This window comes from Chinchilla lanigera, unplaced genomic scaffold (genome assembly GCF_000276665.1).
Source record: "Chinchilla lanigera isolate Chin_1 unplaced genomic scaffold, ChiLan1.0 scaffold00009, whole genome shotgun sequence".
Classification (NCBI taxonomy): domain Eukaryota; kingdom Metazoa; phylum Chordata; class Mammalia; order Rodentia; family Chinchillidae; genus Chinchilla; species Chinchilla lanigera.
In genome coordinates this window covers 27887983-27902830 of record NW_004955410.1, presented here as the reverse complement: position 1 = coordinate 27902830, position 14848 = coordinate 27887983, and the positions used below count along the sequence as shown (strand labels likewise).

Genomic DNA, 14848 nt, shown 5'->3' with positions numbered 1-14848 from the left:
CTGAGCTAAATCCCCAGCCCCGTGCCTTCTTGTTCTATTGCTGTGCAGCACAGGGCCGTCGGGAACACTGGGGAAGCAAGGCAGAAGTATGAGTCACTTTTTCTTCTGTTCCGAAGTGAATTTTCCCTAATTATCCATTTCTGCAATGTAAAATGATCCTGCGAGATATAATGGAGTTATTTCTAGGTGAGAAAAAAAAAGGTAATTTGTTTTATTTATTTATTTATTTATTTATTGGTACCAGGAATCAAACTCATGACCTCAGGCTTGCCAGGCAAGTGCTTACGCCACTGAGCTATACTCCTGGCCCTGGTAATTTGTTTTATAGTCATAAGTCCTTAATGTCAATGTATTTTGCTTAAAAAGCGTAATATTATAGATTTTGTTCTATAGAAATAAAATGTCCTAGTAAATAAGGACAGATGTCTGAAAAATAAGGAAAATTAGAAACAAAGTACTAATGTTTATTGACAGAGAACAGTTAAATAAATTATGATTCATCCATGCAATACAATATTATTCCATTAAGAAAATGAGTTCAGTCTATGTCTATTGACTGGGAAGATCTTTGTAATATGTTATTACAAGAAAAAAATTCTTTTCAGGGTCCTTCATATGATATCATGCCATCATTTTAAAATAGACAAATTGTACATGTGTACGTATATTCTGTGTGAAACTAGAGGCAGGATGGAAAGATACATTGGGCTGTTGACTTGGTACCAGAAAGCAAACCCAGGACCTTACACATGCTAACCAAGGGCTCCACCACTGAGCCACCATTCATCTTTGTATCTACCAAACTTTCCCCAGCGCTGAAAGGAAGTGCTTGTGGTGTCTTCTGAATTCAGGGAATCTATAGCTCATGGACTCCTCAATGTCTGGATTTACCTGCTCAGTAGTACCATGATTAAAGTGGTAGACAAGACTTTTCCATTTTCTCTTAAATTCAGAGAAATCACCTTGTTTACCTGAGGTGACATTTCCTCAACAAGGTATAAAAAGATATAATGATGACCACATATTTGCAATTTTGTTTTTCAAAGAAAATAAATTTAAAAGGTGACTTTTGATTTCTGAATACATCAGAATTATTTCAAAGGAACAGACTGGTACCTAGCCTGAAGTCCTAAGGTTAGTTCTAGAGTTGCTCAGCACTTTGGTTGGAAGGTATAAACAGTGTCTGTCATCTGGATTTTGTTTATGTTTATTTGTTAGTCCACTTGTTGTATGGCACTGGGTGAGTGATAAAAGTGCCAAATCTGCTAAGATGAACTATTCTCCTTATATCGATGCAAGTTAATATTGGTCGTAGACCCTTCTTTTCCTCTCATAGGGAACATTCAACCATCAGGAACTCCTACCTTCAGAATGTAAGAGGTATCTGGCCATTTTTTGGTTCATTTTGCTGTGGGCACATTGCCTTTGGCTAGGATTACTGCAAAGGCCTCTTGATCATTCTCTTTGCCAATATCTGCCCTGAGAAACTTTTTGAACCCTGTCAGATGTTACGATTCCCATGCTCACAATCCCATTCCACTATAATACTTAAGTCATTCCCATGACTACAAAGCCTTACAGGAAAGCCTCACAGGATCCCCCTGCACCCTCCCAAGCCCATTTCTCTCTGACCTCATCTCCTGCTGCTCTCAGCCTCTCTCTTCCAGCCCACCCTTGCCCCTGCTCTGTCCTGAATGCTAGCTCAGCCTCCTAGAGTTTCTAACGAAGTAGCCCAAACTGGATAGTGTGTGGCTTACACAGCATAGTTCTGCTGGCAGAACTTGCAAATCAAAATGTTGGCAGGACTATGTTCCTTCTGCTTCTTCTATGGGAGAATCCTCCCTTGCTTCGAGTCACCCAGATGCTCCTCGGCTGTGGTGGCTCTGCTTTGATCTCTACTCCATCTTCACATCTTCTTTCCTCTATGTCCTGGTGTCTTTAGCATTCTTGTTGGGTGTCTGCCCAAACTTACCACAAGGGCACCACCAGTCATTGGATTAAGACCAATCTTAATGACTTTACCTTAACATGGTCATTCTGCAAAGAAAGACCCCACTCTCAAATATGAAAACATTCATAAGATGCCGGAAGTTAAGACTTCAATATTATTTTTTTTTTAAATTTCTCACTGGGGCAAGAAGGGAGATGGGGGTGTACGTTGGTGAATTGAGGTGGAGGAGAGAGGACACAGTTCCATCCAGAATAGACACCCACTTGACCCTGTCTCTCACTGTCTTCAAGACTTGACTCAAATGTATCTGTCATGTTCTCAGTGGAGTCTGTTGTAGTTATCCCATTTCATACTCCAATCTGTCTCACTCCCAGGTACCAATCCAATTGCTTCAAAGCTACTCTTTCCCACCATAGCAGGCATTGTCTTCTAACATTCAAGACACTTCTCTATTTATTGTGCCAATAGTTAATGATCTGTCCCAACCTTGACCTTGAAGAGTAGAGTAGACCGTCTTTGGAAGATATATTCCTTCTCCTGTTACATAGCCTGGCAGACAGACACTCAATACTCTGTAGAACTAATTGATTGCTTTAATTTTTTTTCAAAGGAAGAAGCAAATCTGTATTTTTGGAAGTTCACTATTTTCTAGCTGTATTTAAATTTATTTTTATTGCTACAAGTTTACAGTATATAATGATTACATTCATCATGGGGAATTGGTACATGTACATAACACATCTTAAGTCTTTTTATATGCCCTTCGCCTCTCACCTGTCCCTTCTCCTTCTTTTCTAGCAGTTTTGACTGTTTTAAAAAAGTAAAGTTTCAGGCTGCTGTTATGTGAGTAATCACATATGACATGTGATTAAGATTTGTATGTACTTGTTCTTAAGCCTCTTTTCCATACATTTGCTATTTGTTCTGTGTGCTTTAAGAAATGGCAACCCACGTAGCTACATTTCTCAATCTCATACTCAGGACAAAGTATATAATAGCCTTGGGCTGTGGTTTCAATTAGCATAGCAAACCTAGTACATACTTTCTTCCTGGCATCCAGATTAAAGGAGCTGTTTTCACTTTCCAGCCCGGTTCTTATTTCTGCTTTTTCTTTTTCTCACTAAAAAATATCTATGGTATCCACAATATATTGGTAAGTCAAAAAGCAAGTCATCACACCAAGTTTATATTATTACTTCATTTTTGTAGATGTAAAAGCAATGTGGGTATATGTCATATTTGCTTTAATATGAAAAAGGGAACCAAATATGGGATGAATACACACACTCACATGTATATATAACTTTGGCAATATAAATATTAAGAGGCAATGAAAAAAGCCTTCCTTCAGAGAGTGAGGTTTCCATAGCACAAGGAACAAAAGCTGTTGGCCCCTGAATGCAGCATACTCGGCAGGGAGGGAATCTGACGAAGAAATCTTGTGTTTTTCTATTTACTGGCCTGGAAACTAATCATGAACAGGAATACAGACCTCAGCTGGGCTTTCAGAATGCGCGGAGAAAGCCTGGAGGGAAATATAAATACAGGACCACCTGTAGCCATCATGGTGGGATTACAGATGATTTTTGTTGTCTATTTTGCTTTTAATGTATTCTTTACTACATTGAAAACATGCGTTGGGTGCATGGTGTTGACCAGGGACAATTCCGTGTCCCAACTTTCCAGGGCTGGAGAGGCTCTTGGGCCTGCAGAGAGCCCTCTCTTGCTTGCACAGAAGTGGATGTGGGTACACACAGGCCTGCTCAGCCCTGGGCCCTGCCCTTGCCCCTTGGCAAGCAGCCATTGTTACCAGACATAGGCCACAAAGCCTTTGGAGAAACAGGTTCCACAGTATCAGCATTGATGAGCTTCCTCCTTACCCAGAGAGGTTTTGAGACGGAGCTAAATGGAAGAGTCACACCTTGATGGAGACCATTATGAAGCAACCTTGAACAGGACTTAAATGAACCAACTGGCTTTTCATGTTTACTTGTGAGTCTGTCCAGGGCCTAGGCTCTTTGTCTGGAGATCAGCGGTGGACCCATAGTAAGTGAACCTCTGTGAGTCACTAATCCCTACTAAGGCCTGTAATGGTGGATGAAGCCCCAAAGCCTCAAAGGATAGGACAAGATCACAGCCAAGGACACCTGGATCTGATCTCAACTAGGTAAAGACTATAACCTCAGGCATCTCACTCCTGGGTGGATTAATTTAATACCTTACTTGGAGAAGTCTTTGAGCAATTCCTGCTCTTCTTGAGTACTCCCCTCTCTTCTTCTGATAACTAAATGAATATGGGCCACCCACAGAAGGTCTTGATCTTAGCCCTGAGAGAATCTCGAATTCTGCAAGAAGGCTTTGATCCTCCTCGAGCCCTGAAATCACTGCATTTGCCTCTTTTTATTTAACATTTGCCATACACTCATTTGGGAGATTGTGGACCTGGTCACCTTGCAATAACTAAGGGATATTATTAACCCTGTATCACCTCTTTCTATTGGCTTTACAGACTTTCCCCACAAGAAGTCATGAAGAAAGAGGCCAGGTGGATAGAGTAACAGACACCATTCTTGAAATAGTAGAACTAAAACTGTAGAAGTTTCTATCATCAATTTGACATGGGCAGTGTAGACAGAAAGCTGGGTAGTTCTGGATCTGATTCCTTAGGGAGGACTCACTCTGGGTTTGATATGGAGACTGCCAAAGCAGAAGCTGTGCAAATGGTTCTGAAAAGCTGGTGTGTCTTAGATTCACATGGGGAGCTCCCCTGGCCCCTGAAACACAGTTGTTTCAAAAGTTGTTTCACAGTTGTTTGAAAAGTTGATGTCATGGGCATGGGAATCTGAATTTTACTAGATACTTCTATGCTTTTTTCCAATATCAATTTTCTGACACTGATCCTATTTTGATACTACTTGGTGATATCATCAGGCTCCACAAATTTAAAAGCTCAAGCCCACAAGACTACTCACATATTACGTGTCAGGCCTGAGTCCACAGCTCCTTGTACTTCTGTCTAGTATGGCTACAAATTCAGATTCCTGTCTTCACCTACACCGCTTGGGTTTGATCATTTACTAGAACTACTCAAGGAACTTAAAAAAGGTCTATACTTACAATTATTGCTTTATTTAAAAGATATAATTCAAAAACAGCCAAATAGAAGAGATTCATAGGGCAAGGTAAGGGTTGGGGACAGAGCTTCTGTGTTCTCTCTGGGTGCCTCACTGTCCTCGCACATCTATGAGTTCACCAACGCAGAAACTCCATCAACCTCTTCACCCACAAGTTTTTATTGAGCTTCCTTAAGTAGGCATGATTGATGAAATCACTGGCCATTGGCAGTTGAACTTGATCTCCAGCCTCTCTCCCCTTCCTGGAAATGGGGAGTTGGCTGTAAGTTCCAATCCTCTCATGGTGCAATTGTTCTTTGTGTTGTGGCCAGCCTTTTCCTGGGAAATAAATGCCCACTTTCTCAGTCATTTTGTATTGCAAGAATAAAATACTAAAACTGAGTATATTTGTTAAAAAAAGGAATTTAGTTCTTATAGCTCTGGAGTCTGGGAAATCCAAAGTCATGGTCCTCACAGATTCATTGTCAGTGAGGGCTGCTCTTAACTTCTAAGCTGGTGTTTTACTGCTGTGCCTTGAGAAGGGACAAACTCTTGTGTCCTTTTGTAGAAGGGCAAAAGTTCTGGTTAGTCAGTCCTTTAGTATGAGTGCACCTCTCATGGATGAAGGTAGAGCCCTTAGGACTTAATCACCTCCTGAAGGCCCTACCTTTTCACACTATAACTTTGCATCTTAGGTTTTGAGTTTTGGGAAGACATATACATTGATCTATAGCACCCACTAAAAGTCACCTTATTAGCAAGATTTGTACCCTATTCTTTATAAATATCAAAAGGTGCTTTTACTGTTTAAGAAATTCTAAGAACTCTGTTCAAGAAACTGGGGATGAAGACTGTCTTGGTTACTATTCTCTCATTGCTGGGACAAAATATTTTATGCCCAAAATTAAGGAAGGAAAGGTTTATTTTGCTTACAGTTTGTGGAGGTTTCAGTCCATACTTGGCAGATTACAAGGCAGAGTGGCATATGGCAGAGGGCTACAGCTCATGGTGTCCGAACACAGCAAAAAGCAACAAAAAACACACAAGGGAGGAAATGGCCGGAAGCACCCTCTTTCTCTCCCTTACATATGCAAACTATGCACGCCAGGGTGGGTGTAGCTGTCATACCCATAATCAATCAAACTCTAAAAGCCTGCCCCATGGCCGCATGAGGCTTTGGGGGGACACCCAGACACAAGTCATAACAAAGACCAAATGTACTTTTTATTATACCAAGTGATTCTGAGGTATGTGGCCATCATTGAGAACCAAATGTGCAATATTGACAAAGCCTGAACACTCCAAGTATCTGCCTGATTTTGATAAGCACAGAATTCTATTTTTGATGTAGACTATTCCCTGCATTATAATGTCTTTTCTTCATCCTCCCTTCAGTAAGATCCTTGGAAACAGTTGTGGCTCATCTCAGACCCCACTGAGGTCCCTCTTCCTGTTGTTCCACAATGTGGTACTCATGTGGAGAGTTCTCTTTGGCACTTTACATATGTTTGTGATGCCCTTTAACTCTTGTGTATATTCTTTCTCATCTATCCAGCTGCTATGGATCCTGCCTCACATTTCTTTAATAAAACCTGATGCAATATTTAATATCTTTGAACATTATGGCTTGTGCCTAGATGTCCCCCCCGCTCAAAGCCTCATGCAATCATAGGTGGGGCTTTTTCAGATGTGGTTGGATCTACAGTGTGTGGCACTGTGTGATTGATAAATGGTGCAATGGTAGGCTCAAGAGCACTAGGATTAAGGGTGTGAGTGCTACCTACCCTGAGTAGCCTGGATAAGATAAAGAGGCAGAAAGATGTTGTCAAGGTCCCTTGTGGGTGCCATGAACTGTTTTCCTCTGTAAAGCTACCTTTCCTTGGAGCCAGTCAATTATGGACTGAAACCTCTACAAATTGTGAGCTACATAAATTTTTCTCCCTTTAACTTTGGGTATTGGGTATTTTGTCTCAACAATGAGAGAAGTAACTAAGACATACTCAAAGAATGCTCTCAACAATGCTTAATGGGAGGAAGTGAGGGTATGAATACTATGTCTAATTATAAGAGGAAAACCAGAGTGGCTTGTGCACAACTGGAAAGTAATACAATCTTGCTAACCACCTGAGCAAATCCAACTTTGGACTCCTTACTTTGAACTAGGTTGTCTTGGTTACTTTTCTCTCATTGCTGAGACAAAATACCTCACACCCGAAATTAAAGAAAGAAAGGTTTATTTAGCTCACTGTTTGTGGAAGTTTCAGTTCATACTTGGCTGGCTCCAAGGAAGAATGGCACAGGGCAGAAGGCAACAGTTCATGGCATTGGTGAAAAACAGCAAAAGCAACAAGAGCAAAAGGGAGAAGCGGCAGTTGGAAGAGGAAGCCTCTTTCCCTCCCTCACATTGTATGCAATCTACCCACCCCAGGGCAAGTGTAGCACTCACATCCATAATTCCAACATTGGACTATGAATCAATCATAACTCTGGATGCCCTCCCCATGACTGCATGAGGCTTTGGGGGGACATTCAGATGCAAACCATAGCACTCCACCCCTGGCCCCCCAAAGACTCATGTATATCCCTTTATGTAAAAGACATTTTAGTCCATCTCTAAGAGTTGCCAAAGTCCTAACAGTTTTAGCATTGATGAAAAACCCAAGTACCAAGTCTCCTCCAAGATGTAAGGCAAACTCTTTAGTTGTAAGCCCCCACACAAATGAAAAGTTAAACACTTCCAACATTCAATGGTACAAGGTAAACATTACCATTCCTAAAGGTACAAACAGAAGGATACGAAGCATTGGGACCAAAGCAAGTCCAACATCCAGCAGGGCAAACATTAAGTCCTGTAGTTCCACGTCTAACATCTGAAGCGATCTGTAACACATTGTGAGCTCCAAAGGGCTTGCATGATTTCACCCCTATGGCACTTCTGGTGGTTACAGCTCTCATGGCTTTTCTCTTAGCCCTGCTTTGCTCCTTCCTTGCAGCTTTTCTTAGACAATCCATGTTTCTGGCTTTTTCCAAAATTCTGGGTTCTCCACTGCACCTTTTGCTTCACACTCACAGCTTCACACACTGCCTTCTCAGGGGTACACTGCCTGGTCTCTCAGGCCTTCTGAAATTAAGGTGGAAGCCTTCATAACCTCAGAACTCTTGCATTCTCCATGCATCTAAAACCAATGTTACCTGGATGATGCCAAGGTCTGCTGCCACCTGGAGCAATAGCCAAGTTTTCTTCTCTCTTGGCCATAGGGGTCAAGTGCCTGGATCGCTGGGCATTCTGAACCTGATTCTGAGGAACAAATTTTCTATGCTGCCCCAATTGTGGAAGCTGGTGTGGCTGCCACCTCCATTCTGGAACACGGTGCTCTGTGGCTTTCTTCTCAAAACAAAGTCTTTCATCTTTGCAGTTTTGAGGCTGCAAAGGGTGGAGACTTGCTGCTTCTTTTGATGCCCTTATGTCATCTTTTCCATTCTCTTGTTCCTTCTCAGCAGTGGTAGTCTCCTCAACTCTGTCTTTGCAATGCACAACTTTACTGGAGCTTCCTTTCTGGCCAAACTCACAGCATTTAAATCATCCTGCTGGGCTCTTTGCTCTTGATTCTCAACATAAATTTGGCTACAGGCTTCCAACAATAGCCACGCCACCCCAACATTTGACTGCCTGGAAATTTCTTTTGCCAGGTTAATCAGTCCACTGTCCATAATCTCAGTCTCAGGCAAAGTCTCTGAACATGAGCAAAATGCAAGAGGACGGCACAGAGACAGTGTGGATAGCACAGAAACAGGAGAATAGAAAAGGTGAGGGCATCCCTAAGAGCAACAAGTCTCCACCCTTTCCAGCCTCAAAACTGTGAATGTGAAAGACTTTGCTTTGAGAAGAAAGCCTGGCTACTGCTCCAGCTGGCATCAGACTTGGGCATCATCCACATGCCCTGGCTGTGGGTGCATGGAAAATGCAAGAGTTCTGAGGTTAAGAAGGCTTCCACTCAGATTTATAAAAAAGACCTGGGAGGACAAGCTGTGTGCCCCTGAAAGGGCAGTGTGTGAAGCTGTGAGTGAGAAACCTAAAGTGCAGGGGAGATCTCAGAAGACTGGAAAAGCCAGAAACATTGATCATCTATGGAAAGCTGCAAGGAGGGAGCAAAGCAGACCTAAGGGAGAAGCCATGGGAGCTACAACCACCAGAAGTGCCACAGAGGTAAAGCCACATGGAGCTCACAATTTGCCACAGATTGCCACAGATGTTGAATCTGGAACCACAGGACATAATGTTAGCCCTGCTGGATGTTGAACTCGCTGTGGTCCCAATGCTTTGTATCTTCCTGTTTGTATCTTTTGGAATGGTAATGTTATCTTGTGCCACTGAATGTTAGAAGTGTTTAACTTTTCATTTCTAAAAGGGCTCACAGCTAAGAGTTTGTCTTAGATCTTGGGACTTGGACTCTTCATCAATGCTGAAACTGTAAGGACTTTGGCAACTCTTAGAGATGGACTAAAATGTCTTTTACATAAAGGGATGTACATGAGTCTCTGAGGGGCCAGGGGAGAAATGTATAGGGTTCTAATGTGTTTGTAACTGGAAACTGGTTTAGTTAGTTTTTTTTTTTTGTTGTTTGTTTGTTTTTTTCCGGTACCGGGAATCGAACTCATGATGTCGCACTTGCCAGTCAGGCGCAGTGCCGCTAAACTAAATCCTCAGCCCCTGGAAACTGGTTTAAAGAAATGTCCTTGGTTGCCAATTTGACAAGAGGTGGATAGTTATGGCTGATACATTGTGTCAACCTGAGGAGTCTAGAGGCTTGGCTAAAAGGCTCAGCATTTCTACATCCTAGGGTGAAAAGGACATACCCTTTCTGCTCTGGGATGTTTTTTGGTACTCATCCTGAGCCTGTGCAAGAGGAGGGCACAGAGATGGTGTGGGCATGGGTGGATAGCCAGCACACAATGTAGGGAGGAAAAGAGGCTTGCTTCCCCTTCCCCTTTTTGCTCTTGTTGCTTTTGCTGTCTTCTGCCACCACGAACTGTTGCCGTCTGCCATGTACCACTTTGCCTTGGAGCCAGCCAAGTATGGACTGAAACCTCCACAAACTGTGAGCTAAATAAACATTTCCTTCCTTAATTTTGGGCGTCAGGTATTTTGTCCCAGCAACGAGAGAAAAGTAACCAAGACACAGGCTCAGGCATGGTCTTGCCTTTGGGTCTTCATCTGAGCCTGACATTCTAAGTTGATTCTTACTGGAGTTTTCCATTTCTGAATCACACTAACCAATGTACAAAAAAACCCAAACCTATGTGTACTGGGGACAGGTAGGGGAATGGAAAGCATTGGAGCATTTATTAGAAGAAGCCCTTGAATGTTTCTAAACAGGATGTAAGTTATGAAGTTTGCAGCAAAAACTAAGGTTTTTTTAGTCCAACACAATGGTGCACATGCCTGTAATTGCAGCTATTCAGAAGGCCGAGGCAGAAGGATTACAAGTTTGAGGTCAGCATGAACAACTTAGTGAAACCCTGTTTCAAAATAAAAGAGAGCTGGAGATGTAGCTCAGTGGTAAAGGCCCCAGAGTCCAAAGCCCAGTACCACCAAAAACTCCACCAAACCAAACAAACCAAAAACAACAAAAGAAAACAAAAAGCCAAGCATTTTTCTTCTTTCCTTACTGGTAAAGTTAGAAGACCAGAGTTGAAAATTTTAGGGTTAAATTACTGCCTGACGAAAAAAAATAAAGGCAGTGTTTAACTCTCTCTTTTAAATGTATGAGCATTTGTTGTTATGTTTAAAAAAACAAATGTGGGAAGTACAGTTCCACAGGGATGATTTGGATAGCTGGCCCCACTTCCCCAACCCAAGAACAAGTCTAGCCAATAACAACACAAATCCTACAGCTGGAATGCGTTCTGGATTTCTATGCTGAATATGTACCCATGATTATTCTTTCTTTTCCCATACCCATAACATACATTTAAAATCAAGATCCCAAATCCCTTAAATAAAACCTGTTTTGTGAGTCACACTCTTCATCCAATTCAAACTTGGTTTGAGGGAGAGCAACCTCTAACGACACTCTGGATTCATTAAGTGAAGCCTTCAGCATGGATTTATACACCAAAGCCTTCTTCTATGAACAGCAAGACTCACTCCTCTGTGGGCAGCTCTCGCAGAAGAGAACTCTGATACCACAAATGTTTGTTCTGTTTGACTTTGGAAGTAATCGAGTGACCTTTCTGTTGCGTCGTTGTTAGCTGGAGATTTGCCCTCCAGATTAAGTTTGTTATAAACTAACACTAAAAATCATTTTGCTTTCCCAGGGCCACACAAGTCCTGAAGCAGGAGAGGGGAATGTATGAGACATGGGACAAACACCAGTGCCTTGGGAGGATGAAAGAGGGCCGAACGCAGTGTAGGACCCTGCAGATTGGGAAAAGTATTGTTCTTCACTGAACTGAATTTGCCTCAGGCTTGTCCTGTTGCTGAGAAATAAGAGACTCTCTATCTGCAGTGAGAAATATAAACTGTACATTTGCTTCAGGGCTTTTCCTCAACTATCTGGCTTGGACAAACACAGAACTGCATTTCTTGGACTCCTGCCCATCTGGAGTGGGGATGCATCCTGCTGCATTGGCAAGACATCAACCGGAGTCCACAGGAGAATGCACAAAAAGAATGGCCTCTTATCCACGTCTGGAGAAAAGTCACTCACAGGATTTGAGGTCCACTGCACACCACTGAGAAAAGGCCAGCCAGGCAGGATAAGAGCTTCCCTGCCTTGCTTGTCGCAGTACCTCTGCAGTCCAAATGTCAACCCTGTAGAACCACACTGAAGCCTTTGCTCAGAGCCAAGATGAAGATAGACAAATGGGTCTTCAGTTTTGACCAAAGTGGTGGAACTTTTAAAGAGTCTGGATTACATTACAATTGGACTTTGAGAGGGTCCTGTCATTGCCCTGGCTCCTCTAGGTGTACAACAAAGCAAGGTACTGCTAGACCTCCGAAGTCTTCAGAGCAAGGCAGGGGAAGTACGAGGATGGCGGAGGCCACAAGGGGTCCAGGATTTGGTGAACGCAGGTGAGTCCTGCCACAGGACAATGACAAGTTCATTTCAATATAAAATGGCAGCAACAGCAACAGCAATGCCAGCACTGTCCCATTGGTTCTGTGTGTGGCTCCTGCTCTAAAATGAAGCATTTTGCTTTCCTTGCCTCCAAAACTGGAACCACTGGAGGTAGGCAAAACAAATCTGGTCATTGCAGTGTTCCTGCATATTTTATTTCTTATGTCATTAGCCCCAGGTCTGTCCAAATCAATGACCAACAAGCACAGATGCTGCCCAGGACCATGTGACAGTTTGAATCGATTCTCAATAGGACAATGGAGCGTTGTCTGAGCATTTGTTATGTATCAGGCCCTGTACCGTGCATGAGGGTTCACTGAATCGTCCCAAAAGGCTTGTGAAGTCAACAGTTTCACCAACCCCACCTTACCCATGAGGACACCGTGGCTCAGGGAAGTAAGGTGATGTGTGCAAGCTCACACACAGCCAGCGAGTGATGAGCTGTCACTGGAACCCACACTGACTGACTCCAGGCCTTGTATACAGGGGTTTCCTACTCACCACACAGTTCACAGAACAGAAGGGGATATCCCCAGTTTCCCTATGCTAGGCCTTTCTGGTCTGCAGCAGAACTGAGGGGGATCCACATAGGGTGGCCCCAGGGTTAGGCTCTCCGAGTGAGCCTACTGATGCTCTGCCTAGGACAGAAGGCTGACCAGTTGTAGCACTTTGGAGCCACTGGAGAGCAGGTCGTGGGCTGCAAGCTGCAGGCATGTGGCAGATGTTTACTAAATATTTGTCACATGAAAGAACTGCTCTTGGGGGCTGGGGATTTAGCTCAGCGGCAAAAGCGCCTGCCTGGCAAGCGCAAGGTCGTGAGTTCGGTTCCCAGTACCGGAGAAGAACCAAAAACCAAAAAAAAAAAAAAAAAAAAAGAAAGAACTGCTCTTTCATCACATGAGACCTTGACAGTCCCCAAAACTACATCTCTGGAATGGAGGTCACTGGCCAATCTTTCGGGGGCAGTTATGAGATGCTCCGTGGAACTCATAAAGTACTTCAAGATGTCAGCATGCGAGCTATCTCATCAGAGGAGGTGGGTTTCCAGGCTACACTATGCAACATGCTTCCCCTAACAGCTGGCTTCACCTACGTGGGAATCAGAGAAAGAACTGCAGCAGAGACAGTAGAGGCCCTGCAAGTCCAGGATTATCCCTCTCTTTTCTCTAAAGCCCAGAGGAAGAAGGCTATAGGCTCTTCATCCTCAGAGGGGCAGCCAGAGAAAATGAGCTCTAAATAATCTAACGTAAGGAACCATTGACACAAAACAGTGAGAATAAAATGTGGATTTTCCTGCACATTCTGCGTGTTCAGCTTTGTAGTTCTAGGTGAGCTGTGTAGCAAAAACTATGTGGATCTTTCTTATAAAACTTTCAGGAATGTTTGTTTCCTTTAGCCGGCAAAGGCCTTTGTATCAGTCAGTATTTTAGCACAGGGGAGTCAAAATTTCATATAAAAAAAATTCAGTTTTAAAATGGATAAAGCATTTTATAACTAAAATACCAGCAGAAGAAATTGCTTCAGGAAATAATGGAAAATGTGAAGACATATTTGTAATAATGTCTATAGAAAAACACAAATGCAAAATACTTTTAGTGTGGCTTAGCAGGAACTATACCTTAGACATGCAGCTCTGGCAATCGCTTAGCACAAAGTGAATCTCTTCCATACCTGATCAGTGGATAGATGGAGTCACTTCACCAGGAACCAAGTCATTTCACATGAGGGAAGGAATCATCTGGGGAAAGATTAGATCTAACTCCAAATCCTGTGGAAAATTCCAGCATGGTGTAAAGACACACTTGATTGCTTACCTAGGTGTCAGCAGGTCAGAAAGACAGAAGTTTCGATAATGCAGGTGCTGGTGGCATGTTTGCATGCGATGTGGTCTGGGTGGTGGGGCACTGTTTCATAACGGGCTGGTCTGAGGGCCTGATTCTTCTTGGTGTTGCTATTTGCACAGTGTGTGACAATATCTCCTGCCTTTCCCAGCATTGGTCTCCCCTGTGCTGACTCATCATGGAGAGTTTGCTTTGGTTGCTTATTTCTCAGCTCTGGAATGACACGGGGCAGGCACTACACCGGGGGAGGGAGGGATGATTACTCTAGCTTTAGCCACCATCGTCTCTCTCCTGGGTTGTTACAGTAGCTTAGCCTTGTCTGGTCCAAGATATTCTTAGGACAAAGAAAGATCATGACAGTCCCGTGCTTTTGGCCTGGCAAGGGCTCCCCATTTCACTGAGAGTGAAGCCCTAACCTTTCCCACAGTCCATACTCCTCTCCAACCTTTCACATCTTGACTTCACATCTTACTGTGCCCTTGGCCCAGCTCCCTCCACCCAGCTTCCCTGGCCTCCTCACTCTGCCCTCAGCACTCCAGGCTGCTCCTCCCTGTGCAGCGGGCTCACTCCCTCACCTTTGCCGCTGCGCAAATGCCATCCTCTGTAATTATCCTACGTAACACTAGAAGTTCCTCATTCCCACTGCTCCATCCTGATCTCTCTGTTCCTTTATTTTTTGTTTTCCCTGGACACTAGTCACTTTGATACACAGTACAAGTCACTCACTTGTTCTTCTTTTGGTCTGTCCCTGGGAGATGCATGGATTTTTATGTGTTGTGCACATGACATGTCCCAAGCAGGGCTTGGCACACAGTAGGTACT

The 14848-nt window shown here is 43.3% G+C and overlaps 1 long non-coding RNA gene across 2 annotated transcripts in view; it reads right to left on the bottom strand.

Annotated features, from left to right (window-relative positions):
- Nucleotides 1-14079, bottom strand: part of LOC102025443 — a 22344-nt gene extending 8265 nt beyond the window's left edge. For both annotated transcript variants that reach the window (XR_259871.2, XR_259872.2), the window contains exon 1: nucleotides 13857-14079. This is a non-coding gene — a long non-coding RNA (uncharacterized LOC102025443). The remainder of the gene's footprint in view (nucleotides 1-13856) is intronic.
- Nucleotides 14080-14848: the final 769 nt, after the last annotated feature.